The sequence below is a fragment of the Semicossyphus pulcher genome, unplaced genomic scaffold (assembly GCF_022749685.1).
Source record: "Semicossyphus pulcher isolate SPU_LCO1_2020_fin unplaced genomic scaffold, fSemPul1.0.p SCAF_12, whole genome shotgun sequence".
Taxonomy (NCBI): Eukaryota; Metazoa; Chordata; class Actinopteri; order Labriformes; family Labridae; genus Semicossyphus; species Semicossyphus pulcher.
Genome location: NW_027211626.1, coordinates 31,175,919 through 31,191,596, shown reverse-complemented (window position 1 = coordinate 31,191,596; position 15,678 = coordinate 31,175,919).

The window sequence follows — 15,678 nt, the reverse complement described above, 5'->3', positions numbered from 1 at the left end:
AGACCTCAATGGGTTTCTAAAGCTGGATGGCTGCTACTATTCTGTGTCTTCTAGCAGCAGACAGAGCTTTGTTATGGGTCTCTCAAGAACGCTGGTTGGTGTCTTGACTTTGACAACTCTCACCAGGCCTTTAGAGTCCGACTTCACCTCCAACACTTTTTCTAAGACCCATGAGCCACGTGGTGCAGAGGGATCCACCACCATCACCAGGAGTGAAACTTCTTCTCTTTGTGCACCATTTTTGTCTCTCCTGCATGAGAGGCAAGTACTCCTGGCTCCAACGCTTCCAAAATAAATCAGCCATGTACTGTACCTGTCTCCAGCGGCGAGTCGTATATAAACAGAATTAGTAGGACACAGGGTACAGGAGATTTGTAAGGGTTATTTGTAACAACTTAATGAACATTTAGAGGCATTCAGGTCCAACTGCAACAACTACTATCATCAGCCTTCCCCATAGTATCATTATTGTTGCTGCTAATGCTAATAGTAGACCTGTTGACTTCAACTGTTAGAATTACGATTACCTCAGTCTTTATCATTACTCTGCTTCTCTTGCTAATTTATTTATTTATTTATTTTGCTAATCTTCACCCTAGTCTACCACTATTATTGGCATTGTAACCATAAGTATGTGTCTGTTGTTGTTGATGTAACAAGGACATATGTTGTTGTTGTAACAAGAACATATGTTGTTGTTGCTCTCTTTGCCTGTCTCTATCCTGCATCTACTTCTAGCCCATTTTCGGCCCATCCAGTCGAGGCAGATGGCTGTTCAACATGAGTCTGGTTCTGCTCGAGGTTTCTGCCTGTTAAAAGGAAGTTTTTCTGCCAATGTGCCGAATTGCTAAGTGCTACTCATGGTGGATTCATGTTGGGCCTCTCTTTAAATAACATAACAAAGAGTCGGTCTAGACCTGCTCTTTCTGTAAAGTGTCTTGAGATAACCCTGGTTATGATTTGGCACTATACAAATAAAATTTGATTGATTGATTTGATAGAATGGGCTTGGTTTTTAGGAGCAAGATGTGGTTTGGGGTAAGAGGCTCCAAGTCCTGTGGGTCACTGCTGACTGTGGTGATTGGGTGGCTGTTTAAGATGGCTTCCACTTCACATAGGATGGTCTGCAGCCCCTCATCGTCCAGAGTCTGCTGTCTCAAAACAGAATGGAGGACCTTTCTCACTGACCTAATGAGCCGCTCCCACACTCCTCTATGGTGGGATGCTCCAGGGTGATTGAAACTCCGCTGTACACCTCTGTGAAGAAGAGCTCCCTCTACTTTCTTCTGGTTTAGGGATGAAAGAGCTTCCCTGAGCTCCCTCTCGGCCTCGACAAAGTTGGTGCCGTTGTCAGACCGGATATGTTTCACTTGCCCCCTCCTGCAGGTGAACCGTCTCAGGGCGTTGATGCATGAGTCTGTATCAAGAGAGTTGGCGACTTATGGCAATATGCACAGCCCTACTGGTCATGCATGTGAATAATACCCCGTACCTCTTCAATGTGGTGCGTCCTCTTTTCATGTCGATAGGGCCAAAATAATCAACACCTACATTGGTGAATGCAGGCAAGTGTGGCTGGAGCCTTTCCTGTGGCAAGTCAGCCATCTTTTGCTCTCCAATTTTAGCTCTGTGCTGTCTGCATACGACACAATCTCCTATTATTTTCCTTGAGGCAGAGTTGGCCATGACTACCCAGTATTTTTACCTCAGCTCTGAGAGAATGTGGTTTCTCCCTCCATGTCCTGTTTTTTCATGAATGTCACGTAGAATGAGTGTGGAAGTGTGACTGCATTTGGGGAGAATGACAGGGAACTTCATCTCCTCTGGCATAGCTGCCATGCTCAAACGTCCTCCCACTCTGAGCATTCTCTCCTTCAACACTGGGTCAAGTCTGTAGAGGCTGCTCGTCCCTTTGACACCAGATGGTGCCATTTGCAACGCTGCCATTTCCTCTGGAAAGCTATGCTGTCGGATGTAACAGATAATGGAATTCTCTGCTTTCCCCAGATCTTCCAGAGAGACCGTTTGTCTGCCCTGTGTGGCTTTGACATCCGCCATCTTCTGGTCGATGAACTTCTGAGCGTTTCGAGTGACTGTGGTTTGGTTGATAGTGGACTGAAGCCCTTTCCTTCTCTGAGCCAGCAACTTCAAAGCTTCCTTTGGCTTCTGAAACCATGCCACTGCAACCTTCAGTCTTCTCCAGATGGAAAGGTCTCATGATTGGTTTCATTGGTTCTTTGCCTAGGACTTCAGGAGAGGTTCAGGCTGCATGAGCTGACAGCAGAACCTGGGACAGGCCATGTTGCCCCCCAGGGGGGGAAGAGAACTCAGTGGAGTCAGGAACAAGAGAAGAGCGTCAGGACAAGAGCAACAGGAGAAGAGCAAGTTGCTTGCAGCTTTATAACCTTGGGACCAGAGGGGTCTGGTCTCTGTGGTCCCTCTCCAGCCCCACCCATGAGGAGAAGGCTCTGAGAGTGAGATTATGTCTTTTAAAGCATTAAAATCAATATTGTCTACTTCACATATTTAATTCTTCCATATTTAAAAGTTGGGCTCTGTCAACTACAGAACGACACCAAACACTTGATATTAATTGTTGAATAAAACCTGTTGAAAAGGGATTAGATGAACTAAACACGTAAACAACAAGGTTGATGGCAACATCCGTTATGATGACAAAAAGTATATACATGTACACGTATACGTCTGCATATGCGCAGGCAAAACTTTCTGCACATCACATGAATGGATCAAATGATCTCACTTGTCCACATGTGGTCTTCCTTTGTTAGCAGACAGACAGAGGAGGAGGTGTTGTGGCAAAAAGTTCCACAAACTCTCTTATCTGCAACATAATTTCAATCTCCAATAGATAATAAAACATGGTTGAAAAACTCTTAAAAATATAATCAAAGTCTTCAAAAACTCTGACAAGCAAACACTAGAGACTGGCAGAATCTGATGCAAAAAGAGTTTATTCCCGTATAAATACAACGAAACAAACCCGAGTCCATCCGGATGAGACTGCCCACGGGTCGGCCGCTCGGGTCTTGACACCTGTTTTTCTTGGCCAGCTGCCAACCCTGCACCTGGCTTTTATACTGAGCCCAGCGAGTTTCTCAGCTTAGGATTCTATTTTAGAGTTTTAACACTTTAGATTATAACAACTTATTATAAAACATTAGAATATAAAACCTTAACTATAAAACATTTGACTGTTAAACCTCAACTATAAAAAACTTGACTGTAAAACTTTAACTTTAAGACATTTGACTGTACAACTTTAACTTTAAGGCTTTAGACTATAGAAAAGTTAACTTTAAGACATTTTAACTATAAAACCTTTAACTTTAAAGCATTAGACTATAGAAAAGTTAACTTTAAGACATTTTAACTATAAAACCTTTAACTTTAAAGCATTAGACTATAGAAAAGTTAACTTTAGGCATTATAACTATAAAACTTTAACTTTAAGGCATTAAAACCTTTAATTTATAAATCTTATGGTTATATAACTTCAACTCTAAAACCATTGATTATAAAGTTTCAACTAAAACATATCATTATAAAACTTTTGATTATATAACTTCAACTCTAAAACATTTGATTATAAAGCTTCAACATTTTTTCCAACATTCCCTCCTGTGGGACTGGAAAGTCACATACTAACAATTTTAAGTGATCATCAAGACGATTAATATCACTCATGACAAATGCATCCTTCAGGCAAAAGTTTTTTCAACATTTCCCTCCTGTGGGACTGAAAAGTCACATATCAAAAACTTTAAGTGATCATTCAGGAATAACATAACTTCATAACAGATATATTCAAAAGCTTATCCTGTACCAGGCCTGTTAGTTCTGCCCCCAAAGCCAACATGGGCGTCAGTTACAGAGTAAATATCTCACCAACACAAGACGTGTTTTAGAGAGCTATTGGCAGAAGTAACAGGTCCCGCACAGACCTACTGACAAGAGGACAAAACGCCACCTCCCTAAGAGTACCCTGTAGTTGTAGTGTGGGCAAACTCTCTTGACTAATGTCGTGGGCTGTGGAAAAAAGACCTCCTGCGACTAACTACTCTATCTGGACAGAACAAAAGGAAAAACCTTATATTGGCGAAAAAAAGGAAAAAACCCTATGATGCTCTATCCCTAACGAAGAAAGCTATCTTTAAAAGACATCAAAAACTCACAAAAAAATCAAAAACTGTGCTCTTTACAAATCTACTGCAGTGGGCTGTTTTTGGTGCTAACATAAGTTTGTGGCAAGCAAAACCTTTTCTATCATAACTACAAACTGTGAGTATAATATAAGTCAATAAACTCAAATAGAAACAACAAACAAACGTGATTGAGATCAATGAAGAAAACAGTAGATAATGTAGATGCTATACTATGCACTTCAAGGTGCACGCAGATTGTTGAGTATACAACACACAATTCAAATCACTCAAAAGTCGATACATACAAGTTATCATTACTGTACTCGAAATAAATCAGGAACCATATCACTCAGCAAGGTATTGGACTTTTATGATCATGATATGCAGTCCTTTGATGGTGAAGATTACTTATATGGGGGCAGGTCCCATCATGGGTTCGTGACCCCAGTCTATGTGGTGCCAGTTCAGTTCATCCCGGTAGAACAGCATTTGCTCCACAGCAAAGGCCTTCTGTCGTCCAAGGAACTCACTCTCTTGCTCACACTCACGAATCTGGCGTGACACAATGTCATAGGCATCCTCTAACTCCCTAATACGTCTACGTTGGCGTACAAGTAATTGACTTGTCTCCCTTTGTCGACGTTCATTTTGGGCCTTACGAAGCTTGACCTTCCTTTTCCTCCTCTCATTTTTAACTTCCATCTGAAACTGTGGTGGCACTGTATTGTAGAATTGCTTAAACTGCAGGATAGACATTGGGCCCAGGTCAGGTGGTGGGTTACCCATTAGTGGGACCTGAGCAGGATTCGGAGGACCGGCAATGGGCTCGTCCTCAGGTTGATCCGGTCTAGCTGGGGATGGATGAGGAGGAGTTGGGGGAACAGGTGAGGGGGTCTGTCTGTTCTGAGACCAGTGTTCCTCCAGTTTCGGCTCATCTGGTCCTGTGGGGCTATCAGCAGAATCTATTGGTGATGTCGGTCTATATATACTGGCCTGGAATCCCTGATGCTGGCCCTCTGGTGGCACTCGGGTCTGGAATGGAAACACTTGCTCCTGCCTGATATCCCTGCCGATGCTGCGGCCACTAACTAATCGGAAGGTTGTTCTGGACTCCTAACGATGGGGAATTTTCTACATATCCGTGTTAGCCTGGGGGAAAATTGTGGTGCTGGCTGCATCTTTACATGCCGCATCTGAGCTCTGTGTGGCTTCAATTGTTGATATAAGTTTCGGAATTGGGTATTTGCTGGGTTGTAGTGGTGGTGAACCATATTCTACATTCCAATTTTGTCCAATTTTGTAACCATGAACTTTAATTTTATCTTTGTACTGACTGTAAATTGTCTGACACCTTTTTTAGCTTCACATTGTATTCCCTCTTTACAACGCCTGGCCACTTTGTTGTTAGTACTAAAAGCAAATTAGAGCCTAACCTGACTGTAGTGATTAATTTCTCCATCTTTGTGTGTAAGGTCATGCCATGTTTGAGATCAAGATTCACCAATTCATAATAATATTCAAACGTAACCTTAGTTTGCTCAAGAATCAAACTGTGGGGTAAAACATATTGATTAGTTTACTTTAGTCTTTATTTAGGAAGTGTAGCGTAAATCGGTCGATTAATAATTTAATAATTAATTAAACTCGTCATAGAATGCCTGCACTCTATATTGACGAGAAGTTAACTTTAAAGTTAATTAAAAGACTTAACCTATCATAGGTATTCAACGGGGCACCACCCAATTTTGAGAAAACAGGGAAAACATATAATTAGTTACCTAATTGTTTAATTCAGTCTCATAATCTGAAGGTTGCTACAGTTTAGAATTGAGTTTGTTTCGCGGTGTACAGAGGCTTAGTACTTCACACACACAAAGACACTTGAATCAGTACTTTATAAATGAAGAATTTATTGACTAATACTACTAAACATACATGAGATAACTAACTATGGTGATGAACGTGAAATGATTATAACAGGATGAATATGATGAAAGATGGGTTGAAACCTGTTCAAAGGAGTGAAGTGTAGCAGCTGAGATATTAGGAGGTATATCGCCCAAAACCTTATCCTAACCTTCCTAACAAATCTGTGACTAAAGCATCAACCCCAATATACAGTAAAACCAAAGTTAGACCTACTCGGAGGGTGAGGAGGGTCAACCGCGTTGCTGATGAGGCGTGTGGAGAGCGTCAAGTTGGAGTGGTTCGGAGCTTCTGATGCCGGGGCTTGTACCCGGGTTCCCTCGGAGCGGCGCCGCATGGCCGGTTCGTTCTCTCTGGATGATGACGTGCCGGTCAGTCCCACGTTGCGGCCTGAGCCGGATGGAGGCTGAATGCGTCTTCTGGGTTCGGGACTGAGATTCTGTCCGAGTACCAGGGCTTGAGCACCGGGAGAGCTAGAGTCTGTATTTTGAGCAGTCAGATCTAATGCTGGAGCAATATGGACACGCGAGGTCTTCAGCACGGCAGAGTGCATGCAGGTTCTGGGCCTACTCGCGGGCAAAACTTAAAAAGGGGAAAGGGAAGAAGTTACGGAGGAAGGGGGAGGCGGAGGTGCTCGTCAGCAGCCGGGACGCAGGGTGTAGCACAAGGAGGGAAGAAACAAGAGAACGAGAGAAGTTGTCACCTCTCATTTAAAGGGTCTCCCCTCCCCGGGGGGGCGTCCGGGCAATGGCGCGAGTTTGACCAATCCTCATATCCGAGACTTTCTCTACTTATTAAACTACTTATTTTTACCCCAAAGTAGTTATCCTTATCCATCTAACCTCCCAACATGTAATACCTCTGGATTCTCAGCTGCACATAGACTCCAAACACCACAGGATGAAAATACACAGAATGAGGTTACATGGCAGATTCCTGAGGATAAAAGTACAAGTTAATGATGAATGTCCAGATCAACACATAGCAACCTTCCACAGTCTTTATGCATTTCCGTGTGAATGTGACACCTGGATCTATATATATATATACACATATATACTTGTAGGGCATATATGTATTCACAGACACACAACTTTGCTAAATTCATTAATAGATGTCCTGACTGAATCAACATCCCTTTGTCTCAGTCTCACCCCCCCTTCCCCTGCCTGTCTGCAGGTCCGGCAGAGAGAGGGGTGTTAGGGGGGGGGGGAAACAAATGGATGCTCCAAAACTCTTTCTTCTCCCCAGGGCTCTGGAGTGTGAGTTGTTTCTGTTGATCCACCGTCCCTGGATCAAAGCATGTGGTTCCTTATTTCCCCACAGCTAATCAACTAAGACAAACATTAACCGGCCGTAATCCCATGGTTTATCAGATGACGTCCTTCATCTGGTGTCTGTGGAATGTTGGTCCGGCAGACGAAGAGTTATAAAGTTTCCCCTGTGGACACAATCTTTAATTTATTGGTCCCCAGAACAGAGCTAGTGGTCTAGCTCTCTTCCCGGTGGGGTCAAGTGACCAGGTCAGGCCTGGATCAGGCCTATCCTGATACCACGCTACAGAAGAATTTATTAAAATTGCTCAGAATTTCTGTTTTTAAAAGGCTTCAGGCTTTTTAAATGTACTTGTAAAAAATCAAACTTACGATGTTTAAATCATCATCAAGGATCAGGTTATAATGTCTCACATCTTCAACAGGTTGATTAGTTGGACTGGTGATCGTAAGTAGACTGTTCTATGCTCTTTTCTTGAGCTGCCGTTTGGCCTTAAGTTTTTTCCCACCACAGTATTGTTTCATATAACCAAAACTGTTTTAGGGCAATCCAATCAATAAATTACTTAATCCATTGTATTTATATACTACAAAATCACAACTGTAATTATCTCAAGATACTTAGCAAGACTAGACGCTTAGCAGCCTTTAAAGCCTTTCTTTTAAAAATCTTCATGTTGTATTCACCTTTCGTTATCTTGCACAATTTCAGAATACTCATAGTCTAGTTATTGGCTCGTTTCCTCCAGAGCTTAAGCTTTATGAGGACATCATTAAAATGGGAGGGATTTTTAGATATTTCAAAATTCATCAAACGAGACGTTTCTTTAACAATTTTACATCCACAAAATATAATTTTACCCTCAGAGTGCAGGAAATATTTTCTTCTGGATATGTGAGTTGTTAATACCACATTAATGTCACGTTGTGCTAGTCCCACTTACTTTGAATATCTTGGCACCTACTCAATCTCCTGGACACACCCTCTGTAGCCATTCTGGAATTTCAGCTTCCATCTCTTCTGTAGCACCCTTTATCTGCTGAAATACAACTTCATTGACTGCAATTAGATGAACATTTCATTAATTACATGGCTGCCAAAATATCTCATCTCCCCCCTAGCCCACTGGTCGAAGCCATGCGCCTAACTAACTGCAGCACACAACACCTAAACCAAAGATACAACTGCTTCAAACAAAAGAACAGTGTTTTCTGCAAACAACTGTCGTTCCATCACTGATAAGCAAACCGCATTTGCTTCAAAATGTTGCCTAACATAGCCTCTGTCAAAACGCCCCCCAACTCTGTGTATGAGGCACACCGGGCTAGGGTATGCCCCATCTTGCTGACTGGTCTGCCACCAGGTCTGCAGCCCTGAAGACAGATACCAGGCACAGCAGGGTACAAAGCACCACACAGAGCAGCCGGGTGAGCAGCACAGAGATGTCTCATACCATAAATATTACAAACTCAAAATGCATACGCCTAATCATTATATAGCATTTTCTTCTCTTGAATCAATTTGCGTATACTTTAGATTTTAGTTCTAAATGCTGAAGAGAGCACAGTTGAGTAACCATCGTTTGGACTTTTGTAAAAAAAAGAAGAAACATTATCATTCTGTAGCGTCAAGAAAGACCATCTAAAAACAATGTAAAACTGTCAAACTTGATTTTCATAACATAGTCACAGTCATGAAGCTTCATCTGCAGCCAACTACATAAGATTCAAAGTGCTGCATCGCTGGGAATCAAATTCAGGAACACAAAATATTACTTCATTGTTAGTTTTCCTGGTTTGTGTGTAAACCAATCATGGGCGACTGGATGCACGTAGCTAATGTGTACAGAATCAGTGGCTGCCACAGTATTAAAGATTAACTTTAACTGCACAAACTGCTGCTACCAAACCCTGTTTACTGGGGGACAGCCTTGCTTCAACATTGTCTAGTTTAGTGCTAAAGTAAGACAATGTCTGTCTATATATCTTAATCTCTCTGAAACATAAATAAAAGGTAGAATGGTTTGGGATAATATGAGTTAGCAAGTGTTGGGGCAGATGGCAAGTCTCCCTTTTAGCCTGAAAGGCTCTACAGCTGCTTCAGTCCACTGTACCTGAGCTGCACTGTTAGTTAGACCTGCTGTTTTACTCAGGGATCTTCACAGTGTTTTAAGCACAAATGCACTGCTCATCCCCCTGTTTGTGGTTTTGGAGCTTTTGACTTCAGCTTCTACTTATGAGGGGAATTTAGCCTCGTCCTCACATAACTACCTGCTTAAATATTTTATGTTTGATTGGCAAAATTGTAACATGTATTTTCTTACAATGGGACCTCCTGTTGTCAGCGCTGTTAAACTGCAACAGTGTTTTTCACATTGCTCTTTGGTGGAACTGCAGATAAGTGAGTCATTAATAACAGTTTGCTTAGGAGAGAGTTTGGCAGGGGCTGCAACTTGTGAGTCTGTCTAATAACTTAGATAAATACTTTCTAGACCTGACGTACTGTCATACAAACATTTCTCATATCATTCATCTCTTCTGTTTGACACATACACTATGTAATGTAATGCATGTGGTTGCATAGATGTGAATGTTGGTGGGGTAATTTTATAGTTTGTTGTAAGTACTGTTTAGTAACTGCCATTCATACACATACACTACTCCATAAGGGCTGTACTGTATCTGAAACTCTGCTGGTAAACAGGAGACTTCAGTTTTGTCACTGTGAGATCCTTTTCCAGTTGTTCAGCTGGGGCTTGAGGAGTCTGGTTGTATTCTAGCACTGCTGGGCCCTGGCCGTGGATGGGCACTGGCCCCTTGACTCTGTCTCTTACCACTGCCCCTGCGCTGTAGCTGTTCTTGTGAGGACTCTTTTGGAGGAGGCGGGGGAGTAGTACTCTCTGTGTGCTCAGCAGAGGAGTCCTGTGAGGAATGTGAAGCGCCGTGGTGGAAGCTGTAGCCCCCCTCCCCTCTACAGGTTGGTGAGCAGGATTGTAGGAAGGTGGGAGAGCACAGTCCAGATCATGATTGACGCCTGTCTTCATCACAGTTGGCTCTGCATGACAGGACACTCAGAAAGGATAAAGGTATTACTGTTCATGTGTTAATAAAACAAACGTGAGCTCTGACTGTGCGCATTTCTGCCTTTCCTTCTTCCCTACGGTTAATTTTCCTTCTCTCTGCTATTTGTTTTCACATTCTCAGTCCGACATACATGCTTTTAATTGTTATTGTTCATAAATACTTTCTAGACACCGTTGCTTTTCCTGATCCTCTCTGTCCTTTTTCTAACTACTGCTATAATTCTAATTGTTTTGTCTTTATTCTTATAAGTATACCTCCAGTTATTTTTCTAAACTTATGTTTTCTCTAATCGAATTGTAAATTTAGTTTTCTGCTTCGCCTTCTTCAGGCTATTTAGAGGTGTTCTGGCCCGAGTATATGTTAGAGTGTTTCTAGCGACAACTATTGGTTAACTCAGGGAAGGCTATTTAAACCTCTGGACACAGAGCAGCGCAGCCATTTTGACGAGCAGCGCCGAGGTGGAGAGATGTACAGTTACATCCACATCCATCCTTGTAATTCCATCCTTAATTTGGAACAATCTGTAAGTATGGCTACTATTAGATATTTCTTTATTAATTGTAATGATTTTTTTTGGATCTCTTTATTTTCACACGTTTAACTATCCTATTTGACTCCTCTTTACCAGGTTCTCTTTGTCTTTAAGTTTAATCAACAAACTTTGTGATCTGCCAAAGCTTCAGATTGGTCAGCCGTGCTCTCTGCTGGTGCTCCTCACCCTCCTTATTATATACACTGTTTAAATCAAAGCGTATATCTATTTATCTGTCTCCTCCTTCACTCCAGTGTTCTAGTGTAATTATTTCTCCTTCACTACTATTTCCTTCACCATTAATAGTTTTTTATATCAATATTTATATTATAATTATAGTGTATATTATTATTATTATCATTATTATCATTATTATTTCAAACACAGTTTTCCTCTCTGCTCTCTGTGTAGTTTTCTGTCTATTTCATCAACTAGACTTTAATTATTACAGATTACAGTAATGCTCTAAACATTAACTTCTGGTCCTCACTGCTGTTTTCTTCTCTCATTCATCCAGTCTTGCGCTTGAGTGTTTTTTAGTTTGAAAAAGCTTGGTGCTCATTCTGTACTGGGACAAGTAGGCAGCGAGTGAGCCGATACTACACTCTTTATTATCACATTTTTATAATAACTAGCATAAATCGCATTACTTTAGCTACTGGTATTATTATTATTATTATTATTGTTATAAATACTTTCTCCTTTTCTATCCTTGTTTTCGCTTTATTCGACCAATATATCTCACTTTTATTCTTCACACATAATTCTCCGTGTTTACAGGGAGAGCTGCTTTCACTCCCCCACGCCTACTGGGCCCAGAAACACGGCCCCCACCTTTCACCCTGACTCCTCACAGCAGAAATGCTCTCATTATCTCCCCCTTTAACCTGCACTCACAGTTTATTCACTCTCTCTCCCTAAAGTTTTCTTTTATTTCATCAAACACTTTAGAATATTACAAATAGGGTATTAAGCACTTTTTTACAGCAGTAACTTAATATTTTTCAACACACACTATTCTAAACTAATCACAAACACAGAAACGTTTTGGTTAATTGTATGTACATCTGGCCAGTGTCGCTCTCGCGGCGACTATCCTCTGTTGGCGCCCAGAGATTCCTTACACCACACTGACCCCGTATCACTTCACGGACGTCACAGCTGGTGTACCTCGAGATAATTTCATTACTCTCTCAAACTCAAAGAAATAATCAAAACCTGAACCACAGATAAAAAATCTTACACTTGGGGGTACATAAAATAAAAAAAACCTCCTTTTTCTCCTAAGCGTTGTCACTCATCTCCCGAGGATCTTACTCTTGGGGGTACATAAAATAAAAAACACCTTCCCCCAAAGCGTTGTCACTCGTCTCCCGAGGATCTTACGCTTGGGGGTACATAAAATAAAAAACACCTTCCCCCAAAGTGTTGTCACTTGTCTCCCAAGGATCTTACGCTTGGGGGTACATAAAATAAAAAACACCTTCCCCCAAAGCGTTGTCACTCGTCTCCCGAGGATCTTACGCTTGGGGGTACATAAAATAAAAAAACCTTCCCCCAAAGCGTTGTCACTCGTCTCCCGAGGATCTTACGCTTGGGGGTACATAAAATATAAAACACCTTCCCCGAAAGCGTTGTCACTCGTCTCCCGAGGATCTTACGCTTGGGGGTACATAAAATATAAAACACCTTCCCCCAAAGCGTTGTCACTCGTCTCCCGAGGATCTTACGCTTGGGGGTATGTAAAATAAAAAACACATTCCCCCCCTAAGCGTTGTCACTCGTCTCCCGAGGATCTTACGCTTGGGGGTATGTAAAATAAAAAACACATTCCCCCCCTAAGCGTTGTCACTCGTCTCCCGAGGATCTTACGCTTGGGGGTATGTAAAATAAAAAACACATTCCCCCCCTAAGCGTTGTCACTCGTCTCCCGAGGATCTTACGCTTGGGGGTACATAAAATAAAAAACACCTTCCCCCAAAGCGTTGTCACTCGTCTCCCGAGGATCTTACGCTTGGGGGTACATAAAATAAAAAACACCTTCCCCCAAAGCGTTGTCACTAGTCTCCCGAGGATCTTACGTTAGGGGGTGTATAAAAATGGAAAAAAATTCTTCCCCTTTAAGCGTGGCTGTCACTCGTCCCCCGAGGATCTTACGCTTGGGGGCGTATAAAAATGGAAAAATAATAGAAATAAAAATAGAAATTCAGACTTTATTAAACAAACCTTTTTAGCACAAAATGCATCACGCCAAGTGATGTATTGTTCAAGGCAACAGTTATTCTTAAAACCTGTGGCAAGCTCATGCTTTGACTACATGGTAACACACATCTAAACACCACAACACCATCTAACAGCACAATAAATTCACAAATCAGCTTCATTCACTCGCACAATGTACCATAGATTTCCTTGTTTTCTACCTGTTATTTCTAGCTGTTTACCGACTTATTGCTTAGCTTTTTCTTCTGATGCTCTTATTGCAAACCATGCCAATCCCCCCGCTATAGCAACACACACACCACACCAAATTGCTATTACTATTTGCAGGAGTATCTCTTCACATCCACACTTCCTTCCCATGGTACTTCAGACAGACGGACAGACAGACAGGCAGACAGGCAGACAGACAGACAGACAGACAGACAGACAGACAAACATGTAAAGTTGCACCAGATTCTACCAGAATTTTCTTCTTAGTGCTTTTGGTTTGATTCAATTAGTTTGAAAACAAAACAAAAAGAAAAACAAAAAACAAAAACTCACTCTATTGTTTGTTTGAACCATAAACATTAAACAAACTTTTTTACACACAATGTACCTCACTCCTATAGTAAGCTTAGATTCTGTAACATACATCTAGACGCAACGAAACAGTTAAACAACACAGTGAGCTCACCATACAACTTCATGCACGCACACAAGAGTCACAGTTACTGTATTCCACACTCCCTCTCAGACCTTTCTTTTCACATGCACAGAGTACAGTCTCTGCCTCACACACTCACTTGATTATATTTCTTTCACTTCACTTACTAAAACCTTTCAACAGCTCCACTCTCTATACTTTCTCTCTCTCAAGGAGAAAAGCAGACAGAAGTCCAACACTATAGCCATTTGCAGCTATATCTCATCCCATAAACACCTTCCACACCGTGATTGGGTTAGTTACAGACAAACAGACACAGACAAACATACATAGACACAGACAAACATAAATCATTGCATCAGATCCTGCTGAGATGGAATTTTAGTCTCAGCGCTCTTGGTTTGATTCAATCTGTTTTTGTATAATAGTTAATTAAAAGCAAGGATATTAGTGCGTAATTATTATTTTGGATTTTCAGAATGTTATCTAGGCTCTTTGGAAGGAGACGGGAGGAGACATGTACCCGGGAGGATCTCGCATTCAAAACACAGTCCGAATTATGCAGAAATAAAACTGCTTACCTCTGTTCGTTTGTTGGCCAAAAGTATTGAAATGCAGGACCCCACCAGGTTCTGCCCCCCCTCCGTCTGCACTCCTCCTGGCTGGCTCACCAAATGTTGTGGCAAAAAAGTTCCACAAACTCTCTTATCTGCAACTTAATTTCAATCTCCAATAGATAATAAAACATGGTTGAAAAACTCTTAAAACTAGGTAATAAACTGGGTTGAAAAACTCTTAAAAATACGTTAGAAAACTTGGTTAAAAATATAATCAAAGTCTTCAAAAACTCAGACAAGCAAACACTAGAGACTGGCAGAATCTGATGCAAAAAGAGTTTATTCCCGTATAAATACAAAGAAACAAACCCAAGTCTATCCAGATGAGACTGCCCACGGGTCAGCCGCTCGGGTCTTATATACTCTAAGCCCCTCCCTCGCTGGGCTTCAGCTTGCCCCAACACCTGTTAGAGCCCCCCCCCTCGCTCTGGCTCTCTTCCCTCAGTTGGTTTCCTCTCAGTTTTGCCTGACCCATTTCCGACTTTTCTGCAGGACTCTTCCTCACTCCGGCCAATTAGGCGCGCTCATGCACTGTACGACAGAAAAGGGAGGGGCTGGGGGGGACACCTGTTTTTCTTGGCCAGCTGCCAACCCTGCACCTGGCTTTTATACTGAGCCCAGCGAGTTTCTCAGCTTAGGATTCTATTTTAGAGTTTTAACACTTTAGATTATAACAATTTATTATAAAACATTAGAATATAAAACCTTAACTATAAAATATTTGACTGTTAAACCTCAACTATAAAAAACTTGACTGTAAAACTTTAACTTTAAGACATTTGACTGTACAACTTTGACTTTAAGACTTTAGACTATAGAAAAGTTAACTTTAAGACATTTTAACTATAAAACCTTTAACTTTAAGGCCTTAGACTATAGGAAAGTTAACTTTAAGGCATTAAAACATTTAATTTATAAATCTTATGGTTATATAACTTCAACTCTAAAACCTTTGATTATAAAGTTTCAACTAAAACATATCATTATAAAACTTTTGATTATATAACTTCAACTCTAAAACATTTGATTATAAAGCTTCAAAATTTTTTCCAACACAACCATCTGGCCTGGAATCCCTGGTGCTGGCCCTCTGGTGGCACTCGGGTCTGGAATGGAAACACTTGCTCCTGCCTGATATCCCTGCCGATGCTGGGGCCACTAACTAATCGGAGGGTTGTTCTGGACTCCTAACGATGGGGAATTTTCTACA